Consider the following 20,587-nt stretch of genomic DNA (forward strand, 5'->3'; position numbering starts at 1 on the left):
AATGGAGAAAAGTCATCTTTCCTGAATGAAGAGTGGGGGTGGGGGTAACTGGGGGAAACATCAGGACAAAGTCAGCAGAAGAAAGCTTGTTAGGTAGGCACCAAGTCCTGCCCACCCCATGTTTTCCTGTATTTTCACCTCTGTTTTCTGAATACATACATACCTACACTCTTTTGGCCTTTTTTTTTTTTTTTTTTTTTTTTTTCCGGGACTGTTGCAGATTAGATGGTTTTACTGAAGTATTTTCGTGAATTTGATTCCTATAGCAGGTCTTTTTTCTTTGAGAAGGAGATAAATTCTAAGTCCATCAGTGTGTACTGGTTAAACTTTGTAGAGCTTAAACTATTCTTTCACTGCCTATTACCTCACTACCTTCTCTGTAAAATGTAGTCAGTCTTTATGTTTGTTCAGTCATCCAGGTTTATTAGATCCATCTTAAGTTTCTCACAATCCTCCTTAGATCTTACCAAACTAAACACTTCTGCGTCATCAGCAGATGTTTCCACACTTCCATTCACTTCATCCACTAGGTCATTAACAAGTATATTGAGGTAAATCACTGGAACCATTAACTTGAACTTCAGGCATTAACACCATCTGAAATGACTTATCAATGGTGGCAGCACCTTAGTTCAGTGTCTCAGTCTCTTATGTTAAAAAATAAAATCCATATTTTATTTCATTGTTTCCGGTGCAGAGCCACAAAATGGAAGGAGCTCAGATCCCCAAATAACTGAAGTCACCTGCCTAGCAGGAACAGCCACATCAGATTTTGCTTGAGTGTTAAATATGACTTTTGTTGAGCTAATCACTCTAGTAATTGCAGCATTACTTCCCTCCGTAATACAGGCTCTGACTATCTCCTAGAAGTGACTGAAAGGGTAACTGGAACCCGGGCTGGGGCAGGGGATGCAGGAATAGCTAATACATTTAGAGAGATAAGTCACAATGTTCAGAGAGCACATGCATCCCCCCTTTCACTTAATGATCCTCCCATATCGATGCTGTTATGTTCTGGATGAAACTTTCAGGAGGCTGCCTGGTCACCCCTCACCTCCAGCTGGCTGTCAGCGTCTATACAGATATCCAAGGAGGCACATTAAACAGACCTTAGGGATCACAGCATCTGATTCCCCTTCAACCCCATACCCAAAGATCTAGCCACTTGATATCAAATTCTATCATTATAGAGTCATTCTTCGGAGTAAATTAAGCCTCTCTTTTCAAATGAAATTGTCTCTTGACAGGTTAAGGGAGTTCAGCCCGAGTCCTGTATATCAACCTGAGTGGGAATCCATTGAGCAAGGTCAAGTTATGTTTAGCATGTATCAGAACTTCATTCCTTTTGATTGTTGCATAATATTCCAGTGGTAAACATACACCACATTTTGTTTATCCATTCATCTGCTGACAAACATTGGGCTGCTTTCACATTTTGGTTATTGTGAATATTGCTGCAATGAACATGGGTGTATAAGTATCTGTTTGAGTTCCTGCTTGTGATTCTTTTGGGTAGATACATAGAAGTGGAACTGCTGGGTCATACAGTAGTTCTACGTGTAGCTTTTTGAGAAACTGCCAAAATGTTTTGCATAGTGAATCTGCAGAGTTTTAAAACCCTGATTGAGGAAAAAATGTAGAAGGATCCTGTTATGCCATGGGAATGCTGAGTGCTGAGAGAGCCAGGTGGATCTGGAGACCTCGTTATAACAGAGCACATGCTCCCTCCTGGTCAGTGACTGAGAAGTTAGCAAAGCTGAGCCTCGCAGCCCCTCCCTTGCACTGACTCCTTCCAAGGCCCTGGGAAAGCCCTTACAATGTGGTCAAGTTTTTGTTTTGTTTTTTGAATTTGCAAAAGTAAGATAATTTAACTAAAATCAGTTAAGCCACTGCCTCTTTCTACTCCAATTCCATTCTACATATGGTCCCTTGAGCTGGGTGGTGTCAGAGAGCACAAGGACATTTTGGGGATCTGGCTCAGGGGAAGTGGAGTTGGGGATACATTTAATGTTGGTTTAGAGGGTTATATTTATGAGGAATGTGGTTTCTCTTGAGCATGGCTAAATGACTATTAGTCGTCCCAGTACAGGAATACTTCTGGGAATACCACCCACTGTGATGACCCAAAGGAGATACTATAGGGTCCCACACTATCCAGCAGGAGAAGTACGTTTTGATATCTTTTGAAATGTACAGAGCCAAAAACTAGTCTGTGGTAAATTCTTCCAAACATCAAGAGTGTAAAGTCACAAATAGAAAATTTGCTTTTCATTAATGCTGAACCAAAGCAGAAGCTCTCTCCTGTCAGGATTTACACTTAACTCAGCATGGACAATTATAATTACACCACACGATTTGCTCTTTTAAATGAAACTTTCGCAAAATAGAAATGATCAAAATTCCTGTAGGGTAACTCTCACGGTGCTATAAATAGGGAGGGAGGACATTTTTACCAATTTGTGTATGAGAGACTTGAAAGAGGTTTTTCCAAGTTTGACAATCATCTTAAAAAGTATCAATACTGATTGAGAAGCTGAACAAAACTTTTCTAAACTATCAATCATAAAAACCACCTTTTGACCAATCATGCTAGAAGAAATAACTGAATTCTTTTTCCCCCCCTCTCTCTATGAAAATATTATTTTTCCATTATTTTGAGCATCAGAAATGAATTTGTCCTCATCATGCTATTCATGCATAGAATAGTTACATAAAATATTTATGTGAAATGGTTGCAATCTTTGGAATAGACTCTTGTAGAGCTGACTTCACATTAAACACATTTGTATTAGAAAATCTTTCAGGTTAATACTAAGCCAATGAAAATTGATATTAACCTGGTATAGATTCACCAACCTTCCCTATACTTGTCAACAATCAACTATAGATTAATATAATGCTACGTCTTCAAATTCACTGATCTTTTCCTCTGCAATGTTCTCTGGCTGCTTTAGACACCAAGGTTACACAGGTCAAAGTTTGATATGACTTAATTCTCATGCTTTGACCCTCAGCAAGTTACTTACCCTCTCCAAGTCTCATTTTCTTCATTTTTAATTGAGGAAAATAATAATTCTCTGCTGGTTAATTTTATGTGTCAGCCTGGTTAAGTTGTGGGGCTCAGTTGTCTGGTCAAACATTAGTCTAGATGTTACAGTGAAGATATTTTGTAAGTATGATTAACATTTACAATCAATTGACTTTAAAGGGAGATTACCCTTGGTAACCTGGGTGGGCCTCATCCAATCAGTTGAAGCAAAAACTGAGGTTTCTGGGAGAAGAAGGAATTCTGCCTCAAGACTCTAACACAGAAACCCAGGCTGAGTTTCTATCTAGCCAGCCTGGTTTATGGATTTTGGACTCAAGACTGCAACTTCAACTCTTTCTTGAATTTCCAGCTTGACCTATAAATTTTGGGCTTGCCAGTTTCCACAGTCACATGAGCCAATTTCTTAAATAAATTTCTCTAAGAGGACAATTGTTATGACCATTTCTTTTGTTCTCTCTCAGTCTTTCTCCCATACTTCCCCTACCATGTATTTGAAATGTAAAAATAAATAAATGTTAAATAAAAACAAATAAGATAAATGTTGCAAACAATTTAAGTGTGTGTGATTGTATTGTATCATTTGAAGAAGGTTATCTTCCATAAACTGCAAAGTACAAGGCAATCTTTAAAGTGAAGTAAGTCTTCTCTTAAAGTGTGTGAATTTATATATTAAACAAATACACGTGTGTAGGTTCAGCAGTTGAGGCCTATGGAGCAAGTGACAGATAGTGTTTTCCCACAAACTTCAAGTTTCTAAACTTACTTTCTGTGTAGGGCTGCCCTGAAATTCCCTTTGACTCTACCTCCTCCCTTCACAGAAGCAGTCACTGGGACTAGTGAAAAACCTGGGGATAAGAGCCAGGAAACTGAAGGTGGGGAACCCAGAGCAGTGGCCGAGTGAGATTGGACTGATAATGAAGCGCCGTGTTTTTATACTGTGCAATGCAGGGCGATCCTTGTACATCAATCTGACTTAACACTCCACCAAGCAAGACGTAATAGCTCTGACTTCTACTCTGGGCCCTAGAGAATTAAGAGAGTAAGAGAAAAATCTTTTAAACTAGAAAATTTTCTGTTAAAAAATATTTAGGCTGTTCTTTTTACAGTGTTATTTATACTATTACCATAATATAGTAAAACCTAATACTTCTGGCAGTGTGTTTTCACTATTAAGCATCTATACAGAGATTATGAAGTGGGACTTCAAGCAGAAAATTTGTGGGGACCTTCATCCTATCAACGCATTTGCTAAAATAGATGTATGTATTAATTCGCTTATAGAAATCGTAACTTAAATAATGGATGAACACTTACCACTTTCTCTAGACAAAGGGATTTAAGCAATAGGAGAAAAGGCAATGTATTCATTCTAGTAAACATGTATAATTTATAGCATTGGGAAATAAATGGAGAATAATGATAGGAAAATATTAGATATTTAATTTATCCAGTGTTCTTTTCGCAGTGGATTTAGGAAATGGAAATGTGTAAGCCAAAGCAGTTGGAGTTTTAAATCCGAGGGGATTCTGACATGTGACTATTTTAGTCACATAAAAATTTAAATTTCTTGCTTTGGAAAGAGATAAGACAATGGGAAAAGAAAAGAGACACTCTTATAACCCAAGAAGAATTTTTAAATGGTGCTGTATTTACTCATTTAACCTTCGTGATTTGATTTATGCTATGAAACTGGCACAAATAAACACTGAATGAGCCATTTTAGAATAAATTTCAGATGGAAATCTTTGGTAGAGAGGGAACTATACTGTATATCACTGGTAAATCTCATTTCTCTGAAATTTTTGACTTTCTCGATGCTTTTATTGGCTTTTTCTTGCCAGTTTCTAGTCTCCATAGTTGAGTCATTATGTCTGTTAAAAAGAAAGCCAAATTTCATGAAAAAAAAAAACATGAAAAAGAAGACTAGATTAATTTTGAAATTACAGACACTCCAGGAAACAGTAAAGTTAACACACGTAGTATAAAACAGACTTGGACCACTTTCATATTTAATGAAAAATAATATTCCACTGAGTATGAACACGAAACAGCATTACCTAGAAATCCATTAATAGTTTTGTAGCTTTATTGGAAGATTGAGATTTTATTATTCCCACTATAGCAGAGCATTATACAAAAATGCCTTTAAATCTCAACAACTAACCCTGAAGTCATGCCAAATTACATTTTACCCCCAATCAGTGAATGTGCTATTAAATGAAAATATGAAATTTTCAAGAATATCTATGAAGACAGTACAAATTAAGTATTAAATCATCTCATATAAGATGGATTGATGACCAGAACGGGGAGATTCTCTGAAGAGGACAAAATATTTATTTAAAGGGACAATGAATGGGTCATGGGATACTTAGTGGGTTTGTAATATGTTCAATAAATCACTATGTTCTCACCTTAGGGACGCTGAACTCTGCAATTTCCTCTAAAGTGAATTTTGGTTGTGCAACAAAACCAGATATTACACTATACTAAGAAATAACCTAATAAATAGCAATATAGACTTTAGGTTTCCCCCTCCTTCCTTTTAAACTTCTCTGGAATTTCCTGATTCTCTTTTATGCAAGAGATTTATTTTTTCCATCATTCTTCTAAGGGTGATTGGTTTGCATCATTTTTGAACACGTATTTTTCTTTTAAAATATCAGATTAAAAAATTCTCAGCCTTACATTGTCTCATAAAGTTTATGCTCTGATTAAAACCAGACCCAGATTGTGGATCTGCTTTCATTTTTTTCTGAAACACAAACAAGAGAAGTTTTAGTAAAAACATTCCACTTCCCACCAGAGACGCTGGTGATGGTAATCCAGGTATTACCCTATCTGCAAATATGTGTCCAGCACGCAGGGCCTGCATGGAAGTATTTTAAAAGCTCAACCTAAGATTTTCATATTAAGAATGGAATGTAGTATCTTTTGATTCCTTAAAACCCTAATTTTGAAAAAAAAAAAAAAAGCACCATTTTAAGTGATCTGGGTAATGAGCTGGGACTACTACCAGGTATCTTGTGGAATAACGAGCTCACCTCTCTGCTTCTCAGTCCTTTTTAAAAGTGGGGAGTCAGCACCCCAAAATACGTGAAAAGGTTGTTCACTGCAGCATCCTTCATAACACCCACCAATGGCACACAGCCTGACTGCCCAACAAGAGAGGACTGAAAACGAAGTTGAAGTACGGGAGGCATGTAGAGGAGGGGTTAGAGCAGAAGCACTAGAGACCAGCTACCAGTTACTAGTCATGTGACCTTGGGCAAGTTACTTACACCTTAGTTTTCTCATCTGTAAAATAGGGATAAAAATAGTAGCTAATTCTTAAAGGTGAAGTGAAGCATGAGATAATAGTTGCTAGTGTCCCCAGCACCTAGAGCAGTGTCTGGGACATAACAGGTGCTCAATAAATGTGTTGAAGAAATATAAAGAGGTTGCAAGAGTGCCCAAGGAAGAGGTAGCATCCAGATGGTAGCTGTTATTATGGTATACCCATATAACATAATATTAGGCGGTAATTTAAAAACCTTTTATATCGATATCTAAAAATACATCTTTATTATGATATAAATTTGAAAATATAAGGTGCTACAACTTTTATAAGAAAATGGCCAAAATGTACAGATATGTACATACCTATTTCTATATATGCACATGTTATATATACACAAGGTATCTCTAGAAGCATCCACAGGTACTGATATGCTTATTTTCCTTTGCGCACTGTTTTTTACTGTTTGACTTTTAGCCACTTGCATAGATGGCAGGTGTTTTTCTGGGAAGCAGATTTTGAGCTGAGACTAGTGTGAAGGGGATTTATTAGGGAGGGCTCTGGTAGAGGAAAGGGGAAGGAAGCAGGACTGGGTAGAGGGAGAAGTTGATATGTGATGTATTCCCAGCAAAGGCCTCAATTAATCCCCCTCAAAGCTCTGAAGCTGGGATGGACCCTAGAGTTGTCCCAAGATGGGAAGAGGGCACAGACCTTCATACCCCCAATTGATCAGGCACTGGATGCTGGCTGACCCTGAAGGAAGTGAACCTTGGGTGAGGTCATTTTCTTTAGCTGAGGAAATCCCCAAAGAGGGTGGAGGTTAAGGACCTTCTTCCACCACATTCCCAGCAGCTGGGGCATAAGTCCCCCCTTCCTTAAAGGGCACTGGGCACCATATGACAGTATTCATGACGTTCTTTGTTCCTCCACTAAATGAATGACACAGCTATCAAGTATTTAGTGTCCACTTGCAAGAGTTAGAACATGGGGCTAGCCCACTCATGGTGGGTAGGCAGCTTTTGTAGCTACCTGCCACCTTGCCTCCAAGTTTTTCCTACACCACCCTTCCCAAAGTACATTAAGTGTTAGCAGTTTGTTGAGGGATGGTTTAAGAAGTGCTCCCTGGAGAAAGTTATTGGTGTATACTCACTGTCTTAATGGGTTACTCAATAATTGTAACCTATCAACAATTCAGGAGTACATGAATTGGCCAGTAGAAAAAGACATTGAAATTATCTCATTTTTCCTAGTTTGGACCTTATTCATATTGGGAAGAGTTTAGGGTAGAGTCTCTGTACAACCAAAGAGCATGAGCATAGCAGAGCAGTGTTCCACAGAGTGGGATGCGTGCACACCGGGGACACAAAAGACATCCATTGGCCCTTTCTTTATAGCAAAGACATTTCTTATGCAAAGGAAATTTGAAGACTTCTATGTATGCATATTTTTGTCTTTAAAAAAGGAAAAATAAGGAAAAATAAATACTCCCTAACATTTAATAAACATGTAAATTTTGATTCCTTAGTCCACAAGCAAGACCACATCATTTAAAGTATAGTAGACGAGAAAGCCCTAATTCTAGGACAACACAAAAGAGAGTGACAGAGACACCTCTGCTTTTAGCCTCATGTGACATTTGCAGTTAGCTCATTCTTGATGAACTGGAATGCAAAATAATACTATTTAGTTGTAACTAAACAAATCTTCACAAAATTATTACGTGGCATTGACTATTAACTATTTTGGTAACATAGTATCTTGGATTGGATCGGGGAACAGAAAAAGACAATAATGGAAGAACTGGAGAAATTCAAATAAAGTCTGTAGTTAATAATACTTTACTAATGTCTTAGTTTTGATAACTATACTATGGTTATTAAGATGTTAACATTAGGGGAAGCCGGGTGAAAGGTATATGGGAATTCTTTATTCTATATTAGCAATCCTTCTGTAAATCTAAAATTCTCTCAAACTAAAAACTTCTCCTAAAAATATATTTGAAATATAGCTTTCTACATTCATTATTGTTAACCATAAACATTGACTTAAGTATATTGTGTTCCTTTGCAATATTAGAAGATAATAGAACAAAATTCTCATGATTAGCAAGCTATTTGAAATGTAAAATTCAGAATATATATATTATAATTCAGAATATATATATAATATATATAATATATATAGCTAAAGTGTAATGTTGTATGATTTTCTAAATCTAGGTTGTTTAAAACAGTTTACAATATTTTATACACAGTTAGAAACCACTTTGGAGATTTCTTATCTAATAACAGATACATTATTGGAGAAACTGTAGCAGAGAAACAATTTACATATAGCAATGATAAAAACTTAAAATGCTCTCTTTAGTTATAAAATCCTTTGGAAGATACCAAGCATAAAGTGTTTGTAAAAATTACAAACCATGAGATGATTATTGAATGAATTGTTGTTGAATGAATTCAAGTTGAGACACTTCTTACATGACGCCATAACTGAGCTGCTTGATTCTGTTTTAGTAATGAAATATGTGCAGAAATGGTTTTATATGGCCTGCCAAAGAAAAGATGTACCAGAAAAAGATACATTCTCAACAGTCAATGGCTTCTTTAAATAAGAAGAAATGAGGACCAGGGGGATATCCACATGCAGTTGACCCTTGAACAATGTGGGGGTTAGGGACACGACCATCCATGCAGTCAAAAACCCACTTATCCCCATGACTATTTTGTAACTACCAATTTGTATATAGCCAATAATGTTGTAATAACTATCTATGGTGTCAGATGGGTACTAGATTTAGCAGGGTGATCACTTCATAAGTTATATGTCTAATCATTATGTTGCACACCTGAAATTAACATAATATTGTATGTCAATTGTAATTGAAAAATAAAAAGTAAAAAGAAAGAAAGAATGAAAGGAAGGAAGGAAGGAAGGAAGGAAGGAAGGAAGGAAGGAAGGAAGGAAGGAAGGAAGGAAGCAACTGCAGCTAAAAAGACTTGGCTCAAATACAGTCAGCCCCCCCCCCCCTCCGTTATCTACAGTTTCACTTTCTAAAAAAAAATCTACTTATAACTTTTAACTCCCCAAAAACTTAACTCCCAATAGCCTGCTGTTGACCGGAAGCCTTACCAATAACATAAGCAGTTGGTTCACACATATTTTTTATGTTATATGTATTATATACTATATTCTAACCATAAAGTTAGAGAAAATAAAATGTCACCTAAGAAATCAGAAGGAAGAGAAAATACATTTAGAGTACTGTATTTATTTATTTTAAAAATTCCACATATAAGTGGACCCTCACAGTTCAAACCCATGTTGTTCAAGGGTCAACTGTAAACATAACCACTCGTGGAGTGGTGGCTTTGATAGGATTACAAATCCACAGGAAAATTCACAGATCTGTGTCCTTCCCGTGACTTTCATTGAGTGCATCAGTCACAGGAATGCCACTGCAGCAAAAAAGCTGAACCAGAAATCCACCAAATGTTACAGGATGTCATTAATGAGATTACTTGAAAGCAAAATAGAAGTAGAATCTTAATGAGATGGGGAATGACCATGTAAATCTTTTGTGCCCTTCGAGGGTTATAAGTTATCTCATGGCAAAGTACTTTTAAAAAGCATTATTAAACTTGAAATATTCATTATTCTTTTATAAGTACAAATGTTCCAAATATGCTGGCTTTTTCTGTGGTAACAGGGAGCTGACATACAATCCAGCAGATATTTTCAAAAATTGCCTATGCTTAATCTGTCCATTTGAGATAAAAGTGAGGAGGAAATGATATTAAAATGAGCAAGAAAGTAATAACTTTTGAATGAAATTCATGCAATAGAAAGAGTAATTTGAAAATTGATGGTTGGAAATGTTTCTAATTTATGTGGTTTTTATTGCCAGAAACAAATGTAAAATCTCATATCTGCACACATAAAATCCTGGAAACAGAATTTTCTAACCTGCTCTAAATTTCTCCAAATGAAGTATTTTATTATGTTTTGAATATGTTTGTCAGAAACATAAAAAATCTCACACCTTCCAATTAATTTGCAACAACAACCACTTGACATCCAGAAAAATGGAAATTTATTAGCCCATAAGAAAGCTTGGGATCATTAGTGAATGGAATTAAAAAAACGGTATCATAATTAAGTAACTATAGTTGAATAGTTCTTGAATCTACATATCTTTGTGAAGCATACTTTCATTTATTATAACTAATGAAGTATAGTGAACTCAAAACCAACATCACAATATGTTTCTGATCTTGCTATATCACAGTGTTGAACAGAGATTCTCACAAATCAAATTTTTAAAATCTTATTTCAATTTTTTTCCTTTAAAAACATTTATTTTTGGTAGTTTTAGTATTCATAACATGTTAATACTGAAGCACAATAGAGTATATCAATAAATGCAGATATTAAATATTTTAAAAGTTCATATATCGGAAGCACATACTCAACAGTTTTTTACTGATTTGTACACATGATATGTAGTTTTGTATAGAGGATAGCTAATCAGAAACAGCAAAGAAAATGGGTTGGCTTAGACCTTTATAAAATCTATCAGAGAAAAAAATGTTCCCCACAATACACAAAACAAACCTTAATCCTAAAGTGTGCACTGATCCTCGAGTGCCAAGCAAACAAATTTGGAAAGTAAATTACCTAAGCATTTTTCCAGTTGTTCAGCAATGTCGTCCATTTGCCTGTGGTTAAAAGTCACATCCCTGGAGCACAGTCCCAGAGATCCAGATTCGTCAGAAGGAGTGTAGTCCCAAGAATCTGGTCTGTTAACAAGTGCTATGAACTCTTAAGAAGTAGCTCCTCATTTGGAAGATGAGGAGAGTAAGACATAGGAGTTGTCTTGGCCTATGGTACATAGGTCACTAACCAGTGCCAGGACTTGAACTATCCCAGCGTCATGTTTTCCCTCTTCGTTTCCCCCCTTTGGGTACGTCCTGCCCCTAAAGCAAAAATCTTGTGCCTGCCCAGTTTATATTAGCAGATTGGAGGAAACCAACTGAGGGGCACCAATGTCAAAACTTCAACTCGAAATCACTCTTCACTTGCAAAATATCCTTTGAATTTTCTGGTGAGAATAATGGCCACATTGCTTTATAGAGCTAAAGACAAAAGGTTTGTTGGGTTTGTTGGTGCCGCCATGTTGTTAGGAGAGCCTCTACAGTGGAATTTACCATGTCCTACTAGCTTTGTTTTTCCAGCACAGCCCTGCCATATGCAGAGGACACTGGCTGTGTGCAAGGGGAGTGAGACGATGCATCCCAGGCCCAAGTCCAGAGCTCCAAGAGAAAGGGAAGATTTCCTCTTGGACTTTGTGAGAGAAGAACTGAAGTCTAGCCCAAAAGTCCTGAAATCATAATGGGGTTCTCACAATTAAAAAAAAAAAGCATATATTAAAATTTCAAATATTATTCTGTTTTTGCTTTTGTAGTACCCAAACCTAGTCATTTCTCCTTGACAATCATTCTACTAGCAAACAGCAGTAAAGTGGGCCAGAAAGGTAGAACATATTTTGTTGGACATAGGCAAATGATGTTCCCCCAAGTTTGATTTGCTGGCCTTGGGAACTCTCCAAGCACGTTGGTTCGAGAGTGGGAAGTAGGCCAAACACCTCGTTGATCAGATGAGCAAACGCAAGTGAAGAGGGCGGCCGAGGTCCGAGATGAGCTGAACAGATGGTCCACGGGTAAGGTAGTTAACAAGGTGCTAAACTGGGTGCTGAAATGAGGGGCACATATGTCCCTCCTCTAAGCACCAGGATTCCAGTGCCACATACTTTCTTTCCTTTGTTATTTACATCCTAAAAGTTATCCCTCCAGATGTAGTGTGTGTGTGTGTGTGTGTGTGTGTGTGTGTGTGTGTGTGCGCGTGTGTGTGTGTGTATTTTTTCAGAGTGAGAGACATCAGAAAGAATAAAAGAAAATTTGACTCACCCTCTAAAATTTTTGAAATGTTCAAAAACTGTCATTGGGAAGGCAGTACAGTTCTTGCTTAGAAAATACAACACGTTTTCATTTAAAAAAAAAAAATATATATATATATATTTTTTAGGGAGAACTTGTTTTATAAAACCTTCCCAAATGGAGTGTGGTGGTCATTTCTGGAGTCTTCCTGCTGAGGGCCAATGTGAGGCCATTTCCCCTGCCACCGGGGGCTGGAGGGCACAGCTACGTGCTCCCTCGCCTGCTTCAGAATTCTGAGCATAAGGCCGGAGAGGGAAAGGGCATGATGTTTGCCCAGGCAGACCCTCCCCTTGGGTAAAGTGGGAAAACAAGAAGTGGCCAGGAAGGATTAGAGTGTTAGAATTATGGGGAAATCTTCCACTTCCGATGCTCGGTGGGCCCTCAGGATTCAGGCCTGCCCGGAGCTGGTGGTGGAGCACTCCCCAGTCACCCCTCCTGCAATGCGATGTGCTAGGGATGACATGCTGACAGGGTGGGCGATGTCTCCAGCAGAAATTGGGTACTCCCTCATCAGAATCTACTCACTGGGAGGGGGAGGATCTGCTGTCATTTGCATTATTTTCACGACGTGGCTGTCACAGGAAATGGTAATATTTGTATGGTCACTAGAACCGCAGCTCAAGGTCCTGGGAGGGGAGGGGGACCAATTTGTCAATACACCTATTAACCCAATTGTCACAGAAGTTGGGAATTTTGGGTTCACACTGTAACCCTTTCTCTATTTGAGGAATGAAAGCTTTTGTCCCCCAATAAAGATTCAGAGGCCCTTCTTAGTGGCCGTGATGTCATGGGTTGTGTCATGTTGTGTAGGCTGCTGTCATATTTTCCTGTTGTGGGAAAGCAAAGGCTGCAAGGACTGAAGAAGAAGAAAAAAAGCATGCAGTCCTGTAAAGGGTTGGAAATAACAGCAGGTGCCCCAAGTAGAAGAGGGCACCCCAAGAGCCTGGCAAGTGGAGAAGGAAAGCAAGTGCCCAGAGGCCACAGCTTCCTAACTGAGCACCTGTCCTCCTCTGCACAAGGGCAGAGGGCCACAGGCAAAGCCCTGTGCTGCCTCCCTCACCTGGATCCAGACCCTGGGAACATGGCTGTCCCGTGGGGCTGCCCTTTGCCTGCTTCTGAGGAATTATGCTGCAAGGGAGAAGCAGTTGGCAAGGCATGGCATTAGAGTTGTATTTGACAAGGAGAAAGTGAAGAAATCTTGGCGGCTCATCTACAGAGAGAGGACACATCAAATATGATCTAAGGGAGGTGGTCTCGTCTCACTGCACGTCTGGCAAAGAGGAGGTCATTTCATTCACATGCAGAAAGGAATGGCCCCCTCACCAACAACCTATGGACCTACTCAAGAGTGTTTCATGTACAGAGCTTCAAAGATTCTGGGAGCAGGCTTTTCATTTACAATTATTTTAGTAATTCCAAAGCAAACTGTTTGCCAGACCAAACAACAAAATTCTATTCTTGTTTTATGCCAGAGTTTTATCAAGATGAATCATACTTTATTAGACAATTGTGTTTTTTTCATTTGTAGTCTTTACAGAGTCCCAAATAATGGTGCAGCTCGTCGTCACCAGTGTGTGATACATAGCTGGAGACAGCCAACCACACCCCAAAGTCTGTTTGCAATTTTCTGACCAACTTCCTCAGAAATACCTTCATTCCAGTTCAGCTCAGATGATATTTGGTATCAGATTATTTTCCTCATGCCCTCATTTTGTCCCCACCCTTTCTAATAAAAACTCAATGACTTCAATATTCCATGACCAATAAGACCATACCAGGGTTGAGCTACGACTGAGCAGGGATGGCCAGAAAGATCCAAGACCAGAAATAGGGTTAGAAGATCCTATGGCTCAGGTGAGCCAGAGTTGGGAGCAGGAGGAACCAGGGCTCTGGCACCGGAGAGACAGAGCCCAGGAGAGTTGGCTTGGCAGCAGGCATGTACTGCAGACCTGGGAAAGTAAGACCCAGAGTCCAGGAAGTCAGACAGCAGGGATGCAGCTGAGTGGATGACACAGGATGCAGAGCCAGGAATAAGCAAAGAAGCTGGGAAAGGCCTGGTGTGCCCATGGGTGAAGGGAGTATGACCCTGTGAGAGCCTGTTGCTCTCACACTCCTCCCTCCGTGGCCAAATCAAATCCCAGCTTGGAGGCTGGGCCCTTCTGGGAGCATTGCAGTGCCCACAGTCTGGAGCTGAGAGCAGTCAGCCTCAGCAAGCCTGACAGTGTTTCCAAGGGAGCTGTGCCGTTCCCCTTTGCTTTAAATGCACAGCATTTCTTTGGTGATGCCCATGGCATTCTCCTTCTCCTTTGACTGTAGTGACTGATGCCTGTATCACAAAATACAGGAAACTAAGTGGCCACGTGTGAAGATGGAGAAGAAGGGATGTCAGTTTGAGCTTGTGTAGGTAAAAGAACTGTTGTTTCATGTGGTGACAGGAAGCTCGTAGTGGTATAGTGTGGTGAACTTGGGAAAAGAAATGTTTAAAACTGTTGCAGTTAGAGCAGGCAAGTCCGAATGATGGTTTTTGTAAGGTGTACTGGGATAAAGGTGTGTTTGCAGCTGAAAGTAACAGGTGTTGGGTGTCAGCTGCCGCAGGATTCACCTGGAAGCCCCCAGCGCTAAGTTGGGGGCTGAGGGTGGCCCATACCACCTCACACCTAGAACTCATTCAAGGCACAGAGATGAGGAGCTCAAACTGAGAAAACTAGGAAGAAAGAAACAGAAGGGAAGCATGGCGTGACGGCATTGGGATCAATCCACAAGACTCCATCTTGCCTCCCCTGTGCTCCAAGCACCAGAGCTGAGGACACCTGTGGGTGTCAGCGCCTGCTTACACCTACCCTCCAAAAGCCTGAGTGGTGGTGGTGGTGGTGTGTGGCATGGAGAATGGAAAGAGAAGCACACTTGTCAGGATGGACACACTAGGAACCACAGGGTGTAATGACAAGGTAAGTTTATTTTTATCTTCAGGTTCCTTTCAGTGCATCTCCTGGGGCCATCCTTTCTCGGTTCTGGGGGACAATGCAGGGGCCCATGACTTTTCTAATCACATTTAGATGTGCCCCAGTCATTTAAATCTCAATGCACCATCTCATGTCAGTAATTAATATGGCTAATCAAGTGTAATAATCAAAAGCTTCACACTTCATTTCACAGTAAAACTTCCCCTCCCTCCCTCCCTCCCTCCCTCCCTCCCTCCCTCCCTCCCTCCCTCCCTCCCTCCCTCCCTCCCTCCCTCCCTCCCTCCCTCCCTCCCTCCCTCCCTCCCTCCCTCCCTCCCTCCCTCTCTCTCTCTCTCTCTCTCTCTCTCTCTCTCTCTCTCTCTCTCTCTCTCTCTCTCTCTCGCATTGCCCTCAGGCTAACGTCTGCAGGAGCAAGGTAACTCCACCCCATCCCAGCTGTGGTTCTGACTCCTCCTGCATGGGTTGGGGGGAGGAGGAGAAGGAAAGTCAGGGAGCCATGAGGGTCTTACTGGACTACATATAGCAGTGTGTTTGCACTCTCTGGGCCTGACCAGTGTTCCAGCAGCTTCTCTTTTGCACGGAGCCTTCACAGGCTCTCCCAGACCCCCACCTCCCATTCCCTGCTCAGCCTCAATCCTGGGGATGTCTCCACTGCAGACCCTTGATGTTTTGCTTGTATCTGCTCTGGCTGCTCTCTTTCCACTCTTTTCTCAGCTCCTGAAAATCTGAAATCACTCTCTATTCCTCTACTTGGCTGTCTTGCTCCTTCTTTCTGCTGAATGGCCCTCACAGAACCCTCCAGAAATGCTGCAAATCCTCTTCCCCCAACTTTGAGTGCAGGCTGATCTTGAAGCTGCTCCCTCTCCTGGCTTTGCCATCAGAGCTGCTGGCCGCCAGGCTCTCCCCTCTAGACTCCTCAGCCAGACCCCAGCCCATGCTGTCCTTGAGCTTCAAGGGATATAGGCTAATCCTTCCAATCCTTCCTCAAAGCCCCTATACATTGTTTGAGGTAGGGAAAGTCACCCCATCCTTCCAGGTGAGAGCCCAGCTTGGCTTTCTCTCAAAAAATTCTCTGCTGTAAACTTCAGTTCTTTTCTTGGCCTCTCTGTTGTCTTTTATAGCCTGGAGGTGGGTGGTTGGCTGAGAGTATAAAACTAGTTTTCATAAGCACTTTTTGCAAATCTTGCAGCTCACTTTGGAATGTTTCATCTATTGTTTTGGAGCTTCAGTTGACACTGAGACTGAAAGAGTTCCAATTTAGCATCTTGAACAATTATCATAGCGCATCCCTTTTTTCCCCCAGGGCATAGCATGTGCAGCAAATGACAGTATTTCTTACCACACAAATATTCATTGACTCTAGGGTCAATGAATGTACTGTTCACAGCTGGAGGCAACTGGCCAGGAGCTCCAGCTGCTCTAGGCCCAATGCGGACTCCCTGAGGCCCAAGGGCACACCCACAAACTATGTGCAAAACACCACGTGCTGCTTAACATTGGTTGGGAAGCTATGCATTAGACTGTGCACATGACCCCGGGTGGCACGGAATAGTAAATGATTCATTTGAGCTGTATGTGGCCTTAAACTACCCAGCCATGGTGATGCCTGAGCTGGGTTTTGAAGGATGATGAGGAGTTCTCTAGGAAGCCAAGCAAAGCAAGGACATTCCGGGTAACTGAATAATTAGGTACAGTTGGAGAATTCAAGTGTGCAACAGGTAGAAGGGGATGGTGGCTGGGCAAGAGGCTGCAGGGTCCATCCTGCGCAGCCCTTTCTCTCAAGACCTCCTTGTAGCTGTTCCCTACAGCAATTTCAATTTCATCTCAGCCTCAGTCTTGACTCCTTTTTATCCCTTCTTCATACTTTACACCTAATTACCAGGTTCTACTGGTTTCACCATTTAACTTGTTTTCACGTCATCCCCTCCCTCTTTCCCACAATCACTGCCATAGCCTTGATCTTCTTTTTCCTACAATTGTAAAGGAGAACCTCATGCATCTTCCCTCCCCACCTTCCTCTCTCCCAATCCATCGTCTACACAGAAACCACAGTGATGTTAAAACATCAAGCCCCGCTTAAAACCCCAGTCATTTTACATCTCATCCGGTCAGACTCTCCTATCTTGCCATTGCCCACCCGGGCCCACAGGCTCTAGAACCTACTGCCTGTGGGAGCTCACCCTCCACCTCTCCCCTGGCCCCTTCCCATCTGCTCTGGCCACACTGGCCTCTTAGCTCACCCTCAATTCTACCAAGCACATCTCTGCCTCAGGGCCTTTACTTTTGTTCTTCTCTCTTCCTAGAAAGCTTAATCCTCAAATAGTCACAGGTTTCTCTCCTTGTATCTTCAAGGCTTTGCTCAAATGCCACTCTATGAGAGACCACCTGTAAACAATAGCAAGCTTCCCCCAACACTCCTATCCCCTTTCCCCTACCTCAGCTTTCTCCAGAGCACTTATCACCACTTGCCCTGTTGCAGGTTTATTTGATCACTGTCTGCCCCAGTAGAGTGTGAGTCTGTGTGGCAGGAGTTAGTCCTCTTTCCTGATGCATTTCCCAAGCCTGGTTGGTAGCTGCAAAGTGACCTGCAAGATTTGCAAAAAGTACTTCAGTGATAGTCATCGAATAAATGGGTGAATAGAGTGACGTGGAAGGAGGAGGAGAATGTCTGACTTACTTTATATTTAAGGTGTCTTCATGCCGTGGAAAGCCATCTCCTTTGATAGCAATCATCCAATTATATATTGCAGATGGTACGTGTAGCGCTATGCTACATATTTCACATGTATTACCTCAGTTAGTCTCTGCAATAATCTAAGGAGTAGGCACTATATTTAGCCCCCTTTTAACATAATGTGAGTTCTTCTAGTAAATTAAAACGTATAATAATACATCGAAACATACAATAATGTATACTTTGCATGCATTCACTCCTGCAACTTGTTTATTTTACCGATCTTTATCTGAGTACACATAAATGCACACATCGCACTGGGAGTTGGTGTGTGTTTCACCTGTTTGTTTTGATTTTTCCTTTATAAAAATGAGATCCTACTATATATATTGTTACACAATGTGATGTGTCTCAGAGATTTTTTTCCATGCAAGTTAATAAATCTACCTCATTCTTTTTCTTGGCTTCATAAGTAGGATACACCATCATGTGTTTAATCAGTTCCCTACTGATTGACATTCACATTGTTCTTTTGTTTGGTTCTACTTGTATTATAAACAATTCTGCAATAAAATCCGTCTTCCTGAATTGTTGATCAGGGCACCGGTATGTTACTATATCAGGAGGGAGCTTCCTAGACATGAACTTGCGAGGTCAGTAAACATGCACATTTTATTTATTTATCATAATCTGCTACTGTGGCTATGGTCTCTGTAGCAGATGTGCTTAGTGCCCACCCATATGCCCTCCACCTACCATGGCCATGAAGGCTGGGCCAACTCTGTGCTTCCCACGACCACCAGAGCTTGCTCTATCTGTCATGACCCATGGAAAGAACACACAAGAGGGGACCAATCAATGACCCACAGAAGTTGATGCACACCTCAGCCCCTTTGCCTCTGGTGGTTAATTCTGGGGTACAAGTTTCACATTGGATCACAGATTTTCCAGCTTTCCAAAGTGGTAACTTGATTGACAACACACTCTTGATTGACATCCTTCCCTTTCCTGTTTCCCTTCCTCAATCCCTACTCATGTTTCTTAGGTTCACCTCCTGAATGAATCCTCACATTCAAATCCTTGTCTCATGGTCTGCTTCTGGAGAGCCAAAACTAAGACACTTTCATTTATTTCTAATCTTAAAAAAAAATTAGTTTTTAAACAAAGGTGGTACATGAACCTGGGTTTCTTTTTAAAGTATAGAAAGATCAAAAACAAAAAGTGAACATCTTCTATTTTCTAACCTCTGGTCTCTACCCAAAGGTAATGGCTGTTAACAATTTATTTTATTTCTTTCCAGAAAAAGACCTGATTATATAAACATATTACACACATCCTTTTAAATTTACATAAATGGAATAATTCTAAACACTATGCTTGGCACTTTTTTCCACGCAATGAAATATCTTGGAGAGCATGAATATTTGCATATCCAGGCCTTTAACTGTTAATGGTCGTGCGTTGTATTGCCATATCTTAGATTTCTAACTAATCCTCTATTAGAGAACGTTTCTAATATTATACAGTTAAAACCGTGCTGTACATTTTTGTAAATATATCTTAGCTTTTTAAAAAAATTTAGATAAATTCACAACAAAATTGTTGGGTGAAGGGGTATGTATATTTTCCTTTATTTTTCTTTTTTTAGATGTTACTGTTTCTTTCCTTGAATAGGTTTCATGGATTTACACTTCTACCAACAATGTACGAATGATTGTTTCCCCATACCTTCCCCAACCCTGGGGTTACCAAACATGTTAATGTTTCTGTGGGGACAGAGCCAGGAGTGCAGTTTCCAGGCTCTCGGCCTCACGTGGAAAGGTGCTGGCTCAGGTAGTAAATGGCCATCAACTGTGGCTAGTTGGCCGTCAGCTGTAACCAGTGAATCGTTGGCTACTAATATAACTGCTGTGGCTGTGCTAGCAGAAAATGGGGGCTAGCAAGAAGATGGTGGTTGAGCCAGCAAGCGGCAGAGTGAGGGTTGCCGATCGTGTGGCTTCTGTTTCCTGTGTCTCCAACCCAGCTGCCAGTGAGACTATAGTGGTATGGCTCCCCTACCTATGGCTCTGTGGGTGTTCCCTTTTGGCCTCACCGTGTCCTGCATTCTTATGTGGGGAGCGGGAGCTGAGACCCCACCTGATACCCCGCATGACAGTTTCTTAATCTCTTAGGTGAAAAAGGTATCTCATCATTTTGTGGTGATTTCTTTCAACATCTATTCATACATTTACTGACATTTATGGTTCTATTAAGTATCTGTTCGTGTCCTTGATCCATTTTTCCACTGGGTTTCTTCCATTTTATTTCTAAGCGCTTTTATGTGGAGTATGGCCACTAACCTGTTAGATATGTAACTTATGTTTTCTCCCATTCTATGATTTTCCTTGAACTTTTTAATAATGAAATATTTTCTTATATAAGGGCTTTAAAGTGATTAAATCACATCTATTATTTTCTTCATGGTTTCTGGATCCCATGTCATGCTTAAGAAGTCTATCCTACCTCAAGTTTATAAAAATTTCTATCTATCTCCTTAGTTCTTTAATATCTCTATATATCTCCTAATATATTTTTGTGAGTGGTGTTTGTCGTTGGAAGGAACTATAGAGAAACAGGAGTGAAACAAAG

At 40.4% G+C, this 20,587-nt stretch overlaps 1 long non-coding RNA gene across 2 annotated transcripts in view; it reads right to left on the reverse strand.

Annotated features, from left to right (window-relative positions):
* Positions 1-9,576: 9,576 nt before the first annotated feature.
* The window catches only part of LOC141569987 (uncharacterized), a 112,867-nt gene continuing 101,856 nt past the window's right edge, over positions 9,577-20,587 (reverse strand). For both annotated transcript variants that reach the window (XR_016018367.1, XR_012493749.2), the window contains one exon: positions 9,577-11,706. This is a non-coding gene — a long non-coding RNA (uncharacterized LOC141569987). The remainder of the gene's footprint in view (positions 11,707-20,587) is intronic.

The sequence above is a fragment of the Rhinolophus sinicus genome, chromosome 1 (assembly GCF_057876585.1).
Source record: "Rhinolophus sinicus isolate RSI-liver-muscle chromosome 1, RSI-T2T, whole genome shotgun sequence".
NCBI lineage: Eukaryota > Metazoa > Chordata > Mammalia > Chiroptera > Rhinolophidae > Rhinolophus > Rhinolophus sinicus.